Source organism: Alosa alosa, unplaced genomic scaffold, assembly GCF_017589495.1.
Source record: "Alosa alosa isolate M-15738 ecotype Scorff River unplaced genomic scaffold, AALO_Geno_1.1 AALO_1.0_unplaced_415, whole genome shotgun sequence".
NCBI classification, from domain to species: Eukaryota; Metazoa; Chordata; class Actinopteri; order Clupeiformes; family Clupeidae; genus Alosa; species Alosa alosa.
The window spans coordinates 4,382-12,051 of record NW_025962561.1 but is presented as its reverse complement, the minus strand read 5'-3'; the positions used below and the strand labels follow the sequence as shown (position 1 = coordinate 12,051).

Below are 7,670 nucleotides of genomic sequence, written 5' to 3'. Positions count from 1 at the left end.
TTAGCAGATTAAAGTTACCACAATGTTTGCAATCTATACCTGAAAGACAGCCTTGAATTGTTGGTTGTTAGACATCAGGAAGTCCCCCTTACGGAGCTCATCATTGGTGGACAGAAAGTTCCTGCTCATGATGCTGACTGTTTGAAGGAACACAATTACCTCAGTGCTATTTCACAAAAGTAGAATCAATAATTCACAAATAAGAGACAACTGAGTTTTAACCCAGGTGCGACTCAAACCAGGTGTAATTCGGATGAAAGCTCTTTGCAAATGCATTTCAAAACAACTCAACCACAGCAATAATATAAGAGTCTATTCATTAAATCTTCTTCAACAGTAATGAGGACTATGACATGCTCTATTGATGTTGGTGCCAATTTAGAAAAAGATTGAATGCTTGTCAGTTGAAGATTTCAAAAGGCTGTGCCACTGGGTGGGCAGGGGCAGGCAACAGGTACATTGTATTGAAAGCTCTGCTGTTTTGGTGCCAGTATGCGGCACTTTTGGACAGAATAAATCTCTGTTAACTCATGTACAACTTCAAGGCTGAATTCAGCAAGGATACCAAAAAAGCAATTCTTCTTTATTTATAAACAGACCCCTTGTGACTTGAAATTATGCACTATACTATTGTAAGCAACCAGATATTTTTAAGTCACTCATGTTTAAATTAATAATTTAGACAAGTTAAATATTGGTCATTGCCATGGCTAAAGCATTTCAAAAGTATTGAAAATAAATTTGATTATGGATACTCACAGTTAGAGTACTGCAAAGTTGAGTTCAATGGCCCTTGTAAGCTTCAGCTTCTGAATGTGGAATCCACAGCCAATGTATGTCCTTTTAAAAGTATAAGAGGTGGTTAAAGAGAGGACTGAGCCTGTGATGAGGGTGTGTTAGACCAGTGTTTTTCAACCACTGTGCCGGGGCACACTAGTGTGCCGTGAGAGATCATCAGGTGTGCCGCAGAAAATTACCCAAATGTCACTCACTGGTCCAGAAAAGCAACTGTTGCATCAAAGAATTTATAACCACATGCTCTCATTGATTGTATGATTGCACTATTTGTGGTATGCAGGCATTGTACAACGGGGGGCCCCTATCCAGTATTCACAGAATCATCAAATATCCAGTTCATAACAACAATTAAATTAGATATAGTCACCTATGAACGAAATGAATGAAACAGAGGGCGCTTGTTTTATTGAGCAGGTCTTGCATAGAAGCAATAATAAGGCCATATCTGTGTATTATTTGAAATTTTAGGCTATGGTATGTTTATTTTTTCTTCACACAGGATGTTATGTGCTGTGGGACATTTTATGTGTCAAAAGTGTGCCGTGGCACAAAAAAGGTTGAAAAACACTGTGTTAGACATTCACAACATACATCGCAACTGATTTAGAATGAGCACAAAGAAATTCAGTAGCTGTTTATTCTTTATTGTCTGTTGTCTATTGTCTTCCCCAGCATGTGTGGGCTTGAGGGGGCATTGAGTCTACATGACATTTTGCTATTCAAAATAGACTATGGCTAATCCACTCTAGCATTGTTTGTGTCACATTTATAGCACAACATTAACAATGATATGCATAATATTAAATTGGTATAAACAGCCTTCATTGCTTTGGAAATGGAAGCATGTAATGACATGATTAATGAGGAAAAACACATGTGTTAATCCTTAAGTAATGTTGAAAACATACTTAATAATGATGAATGAAGTGTTTGTTGATGCTTAACTAATACTTAACTAATGCTAAATAGTGTACCATTATTGTAAAGTGTTACCCAAAAAATAAACCTGAAGACATACTTATATTTTGATGGATAGATAGATAGATCGATAGATAGATAGATAGATACTTTATTGATCCCCAAGGGTAAATTCTAGAAATTTGACAGAAACATGCTGTGTAGCCTCTGTTCTATATAATAAGAAACACATACTCACAAACTGAGAAGTACACAGGTGATGTCAGACTGGTAAGATGCACAGACTGTGTGTGTAGTCAGACGATGATGAGGGTGACTGCAGACTCCTGGTTTTATAGCCAACACTGAGAGGGGTGGGGAATTCTGCAGAATTTCTATTGAACAAACACGCAGAGCACACTTAATATGTGTCTGACAGACCAAACACCAAGAGAATTATTTATGCTCAATACTGCAACACTGCAATTCATAAATCACTCCAATAAACAGTTATAATAAGATATAAACACAGCATTGCAATTCTTAATTTCACTCCAAGCACATATCAATAAGATATCAATCTTATCTTAAGAGGAGATTGGAAACACACCATGAGGTGTCAGAGGCAGAGTGCTACTGGGCTATGCAGAACACGTAGATGGGTGGGATAGGAACTTAGTGGCAGTAGTCAGCACAACTGACAAACAAAAAGGAATTCAAACACACAACTTTCACAGCCTAAACTATATCAGAAACAAATAACTCATTGCTAAACAATGGTCAGACACTACACAGTGTGCGTTTACTTCTATAATAAAAAAAAAAAAAAACTACTGTAGATGTACCGCAGAGCGGTACAGCATATGATGATCACCCAGTCCTGCACATTCTCTGCAGTGTGTGTTTGTTTTGTGTATGTGTGCTTCTGTGTGTTTGTGTGTGTGTGTGTGTGTGTGTGTGTGTGTGGGTTTCGCTTGTGAGTGTGTATGGGGGGTAATGGGGAGTGTGTGTGTGTCTGTGTGTTTCTGTGTGTTTCTGTGTGTGTGTGTGTGTCTGTGTACAGTGGGTATCAGTTAAGTTTGGACGGGTTCCTGCATGAATCATGCACCCCATTTTCTCAGCAGAAATGGCACAAACTGCAGTTGACCCAAACAACCACCAGGTGGCTCTTGGGAGTTCTGCCACTACTATTTTTGATGCGACTTGACTTACTGCTTCCATGACGCATCCAGTTTCCAAGTCAGTAGAACAATCGGAGACAGTTGAGCCATTACCAAACACAAATGAGAATACAATAGCATGAGTTCATATATCTTATCAGGGGCGTCGCCAGCCAATTTTGCCGGGGCTTCAGCCCCGAATGTTTCGAGTGTAGCCCCGAATGTATTTTGCAAAGTTGACTAACAAATATGAAACCATTATTCGGAACATGCATTGGAACTGTGAGAAGAGATTGACCTATTTATCAAATATAAAAGCAGGACACGGGTTTCCTCTCACTCTCCTTCATGCAGCAGATCTAACTTGAACGTTACCTTAGGCTACCATAATTTGAAACGTAGGCTTGCTTAGAGTGCGTGCACGGACGAGAGAGAGAGACAGAAAGAAGAAAGTTATAAGGAAATCATAAAGGCAACAAGGCAGAGGCGCCGGAACGAGTTTCTAAGTGGAGCCCAAAATCGCGTGCGCTGTATTTTCTCTTTCTTGCGTAAACAAAATGTGTGCAAATAGCGTAATTCTGCTTCATAAAGTTGAACAAACGCATGTGGTAATTTTACAGATAAATAGAAATAGCCTACTGTCATGCAGTTTATGGGGTGGGCCAACTTGGAGCGAACTTACACACGGGAGATTCTTTCTCTAGTCGTAGCTGCAGAGTTGGGTGTAACGTGTCATTAATCACGTTACAGTTCCTACAGTGTGCGAGCAAAGATATTCAGAATTCTGGAAGGGTGACAAGAATATTTGGAAAAAAATAGAATTCATCGGAGTAGGCTGTTTGTTATGTTACTACTGAGTGGGAACAGTGCACAACTAACTAGCTAATGACTAGTCTGATGTCAATCACACCACAAATTGATTCCAAAAAAATATGTTAGGCTATAGGCTGTCTTCACACTGTTTTCAGTCATTCTTGAGCTAGTGAGAGAGTCAGATTTTTGGCTTCTGGTAGTAACTTGCTAATTAACTAAAGCAAGACTTGAGTGATATCACACATTTGAAAAGAAAAATATGAAGGCAACAAGTGGCGGGCGAGGCTAGAGTTGGAGGGATATTGTGTCCTGTTGCTGTAAAGGACGAGCCCAATCACCTATTTCTCAGTTGTGGAATAAAAGCTGTATCATCATGCAGTGGTCGAAGTTTGCCAGGGTGGCAGTGGTCTTAACGAAACAACTCTAAATATCAGAGTGTGATAGGTTGGGATATTGTAGAAATTTCACTTAAATTGCAACCGCAACATGCCTGCTTGCCTCCATGTGTGTGTGTTTTTATGTGTGAGTGGGTGTGTTTATGTGTGACCATGTCAGCCAAAGACACGTGTGATTACAACACCTCATTTTTGCTATTTCATTTGTAACTAGGTGGCGCTATACATCAAATGAGTGGATTAATCTCCAAAAAGACTTAATAACATTATGTTTAGTCAAGTTGAATGTATGAATCTGTAGTTGGAGACTACTATGCTTTACAACATTAGGAAGATCAGACCTTATCTGACTCAAGATTCCACACAACTTCTTGTTCAAACCATGGTCATCTCCAAGCTGGACTATTGTAATTCACTATTAACTGGCTTACTCACTTGTGTAATAAGATCATTAGAGTTGATTCAGAATGATGGAGCACGCCATGGGGGGCCACACAATAAATTAATTTATGTTACTATACACCAACTGGCCTGTAGGTGGCCGGAGACAGTTTTCTGTGAATATCTCGAGAACCGTAGGGCCTAGGAGGTCCACGAAATTGAAAGTGTAGGATCATTATGACACCCTCCGAATGCATGCCAAGTTTTGTGTACTTTCGTTCATGGGGGTCCTTACAATAAAATAATTTATGTGTACATTTAGTGACGTACACCAACAAGGATTCCCGGGACACTGAAAGACCGGGGTACACGAAACTTGGTGGGCATGTAACCCCACATGGATAGCATGGAACCGTCGTTTTTCGTTTTGATCTGTAGCCCCCCCGCTGGACTGGACCCCCGAAAGGAGGGTAGGGCAGACACAGTTCTCTGTGAATATCTTGAGAACTGTAGGGCCTAGGATGAGCAATTTTTTCCGTAGGTTTGCCTCTAGGGGTCATGTTAACCCATTTCATGTGAACACATGTGCACAAACAGATACACACATACATTCACAGTAATCATACCTATGACACATACTCACACAGTAGACATATGTATGCATGCATGCACAGGCACACACACAAGCACGCACACACACACACACACACACACATAACATAAACATGTACATGCACACATGCACACAATTCAAGAATTTCTCAGAATTATGAACAGGCAAAATGGAGGTGGGGTTGTATAAAATGAATTTTACATGTGAAATCTATGAACTAATCATGTTTTGGTACTTGTTGTCTAGCAGATACCAGTGAGAATTGAGTGTGGATAATGCAATTTAGTGAGACAGTTAGAATCATATAGGCCTTTCAGTGTGATTTATTTTTGTGGAAAAAATGTGCTGGACTGGGCGGCGGTCATATTTTGTACCGCTCTGCAGTACATCTAGTTCAAGACTCTTTTCCTCAGTGGTTCCATGCTGGTGGAATGAGTTGCCCAGTGCTCTCCGTTCCTGTGGTAGTTTTGGGTCGTTTAAGAGGGGTCTAAAGACATTCCTGTTCAACATGCACTTGGTTCTTTAAGCACTTCTTATGCGTTATGTTTTGTATAATATTGTTTTATTTCCATTAGGCTGTTGATTAATTTGAAAGTATTGTTTATTATTGATATTCTCCTTAATATAGTCTTACCATGTCATTGTTTTTATATTATTGATTGAATGGACACTATTGTTTATTATTGTTGTTCCCCTCATTTTCATTGCTTTTTATTAGCATTACATTAATACACAGGATTAGATGTTAAAATCCCTTGTGCCAAAATCCAAGGTAAAAACACATTTAGAAGCCCCTACTCAAATTAACTTTAAAAAGCATGCTACCCACAAATCTGCCAACAAATGGTCACAAACACAAGACAAATGGCCCATCCAACAACAGTATATAGTATGGGGCATGTCATTGGGGTTATCAAGTGGGCACCCTCATTCACCGATGTTTCTTTAAGTTAGGCCCACGACACCTCATGAAGGCTTAACAGTGAAACCAGCGTCCTGGAGACACTCCCCTCCATGCTGCCACCATATTACCACATTGAAATATCCAATACCCAAAATACTCTTAACCAGCCTAGGCATATTTATTGAATTGACATTGTTGTTATTATTGCTATTCTCCTTATTATAGTTTGACCAACATTTAATCTGTTCCCTGTTATATTTTAAATATTATGTTGTTTTTTGTATTTGTGTGTCGCTTTGGACAAAGGCATCTGCAAAGGATAACCATAACCATAACCATAATGGCTTGACTTGCATACCACGTGGGTGTGCTCTGTGTGTTAGTTCAACAGAAATTCTGCAGAATTACACACCCCTCTGTGTTGGTGATAAAACCAGGAGTCCAAAGTCACCCTCATCAGTCTGACCACACACACAGTGTTTGTGCCTTCTAACGGTCTGACATCACCTCTCTCCCTCTAACATTAATTAGATTCAACTTTATTGTCATTGCACAAGTAAGGACAACCAGTAACAGTAACATACAAAACAAAAGTAAATAATCAATTGGGATAATTAGGGAGGGTTAGTCATCTTGTCTCCAGAAATGGCCTCCTCACTTCTTTATTATAGTTTAATTTACCCATATCTTTCATACTGTAATTTAGTGTGGGCAAGTACTTTTTTTTCCACTATTCACAAATTACTGGGCCTTCAAAAGCGTTTTGTTAGAATTGCAACCTGTTCTGAATGGAGTGCTGCATCTACTCCTTTAAAGAACTGAAAATCCTTACTGTTAATGATATTAATGTACTTTTTATTTATGAAATATATAAATGTAATGGAAAGATTCCTGAGCACTTTAAGTGCTATTTTAAAACGAATTCACAGGTTCACTCATATCTCATATGTAACGAGGCAAGCTAATGATTTTCACCCTCATTAACTTAGAACATATCAAGCTCAATTTTCCATACGTTATAGGGGTGCAAAATGAACTTAACGATGTTGTTCATTAAGTTCATTTCTTAGGCAGTAACATAATCTGAACTCAGCAAGCGATCAGCAACGCCTTAGCTATACACCTGATACTATGTAAAAAGCAATATGCCTCTGCTTATTACTTGTTGTGATAATCACATATTTTAAAAACAAGTGTAAACATGCACTTCATATATTTGTGTGATTTCAGTAGAATGTGTTACAGTCCTTTGTAAAGAGTTGTGATCTCTGATATGTTTTCCCCAGGAGATGAGTGGGACTAACACACTTCCAGCAGGCAGCCAACTGCAACCAGGACAATATCTACTGCAACCTTTACAGTAGAGTTTGTAATTGGCTGTAGAGCTTCTGATGTAGCTGTGAAATAAGGCATCCCTGACTTCTGCTATGTCATTACAGATAGATGGGAACTTCATTACAGATAGATGGGTTATGTAACAACCAAACCTCAACAACCATTTGGGAAAGTGGCACAGCAGGAGACAAAGGCAAATACATCAAGATGAATTCTAATGGAAAACTGGTCATCATCAACGAATCCAATACTATGGTGTGGTCCACAAAATCTGATGATGAGTCTGCAGAAGATGCTAAGCTCATTCTGAATGATGATGGGCAACTAAATATCATGGTGAAAGATAAAAATGGCTGGAGAATCATCTGGAGTCG

The 7,670-nt window shown here is 39.1% G+C and overlaps 1 long non-coding RNA gene across 1 annotated transcript; it reads right to left on the bottom strand.

The window, feature by feature from the left end:
* Nucleotides 1–26: 26 nt before the first annotated feature.
* Nucleotides 27–2,109, bottom strand: LOC125290352. Its single transcript, XR_007192788.1, has 3 exons — nt 1,955–2,109; nt 760–840; nt 27–137 (listed from the first exon to the last, which is right to left on the bottom strand). It is a non-coding gene; the product is annotated as an uncharacterized LOC125290352 (long non-coding RNA).
* Nucleotides 2,110–7,670: the final 5,561 nt, after the last annotated feature.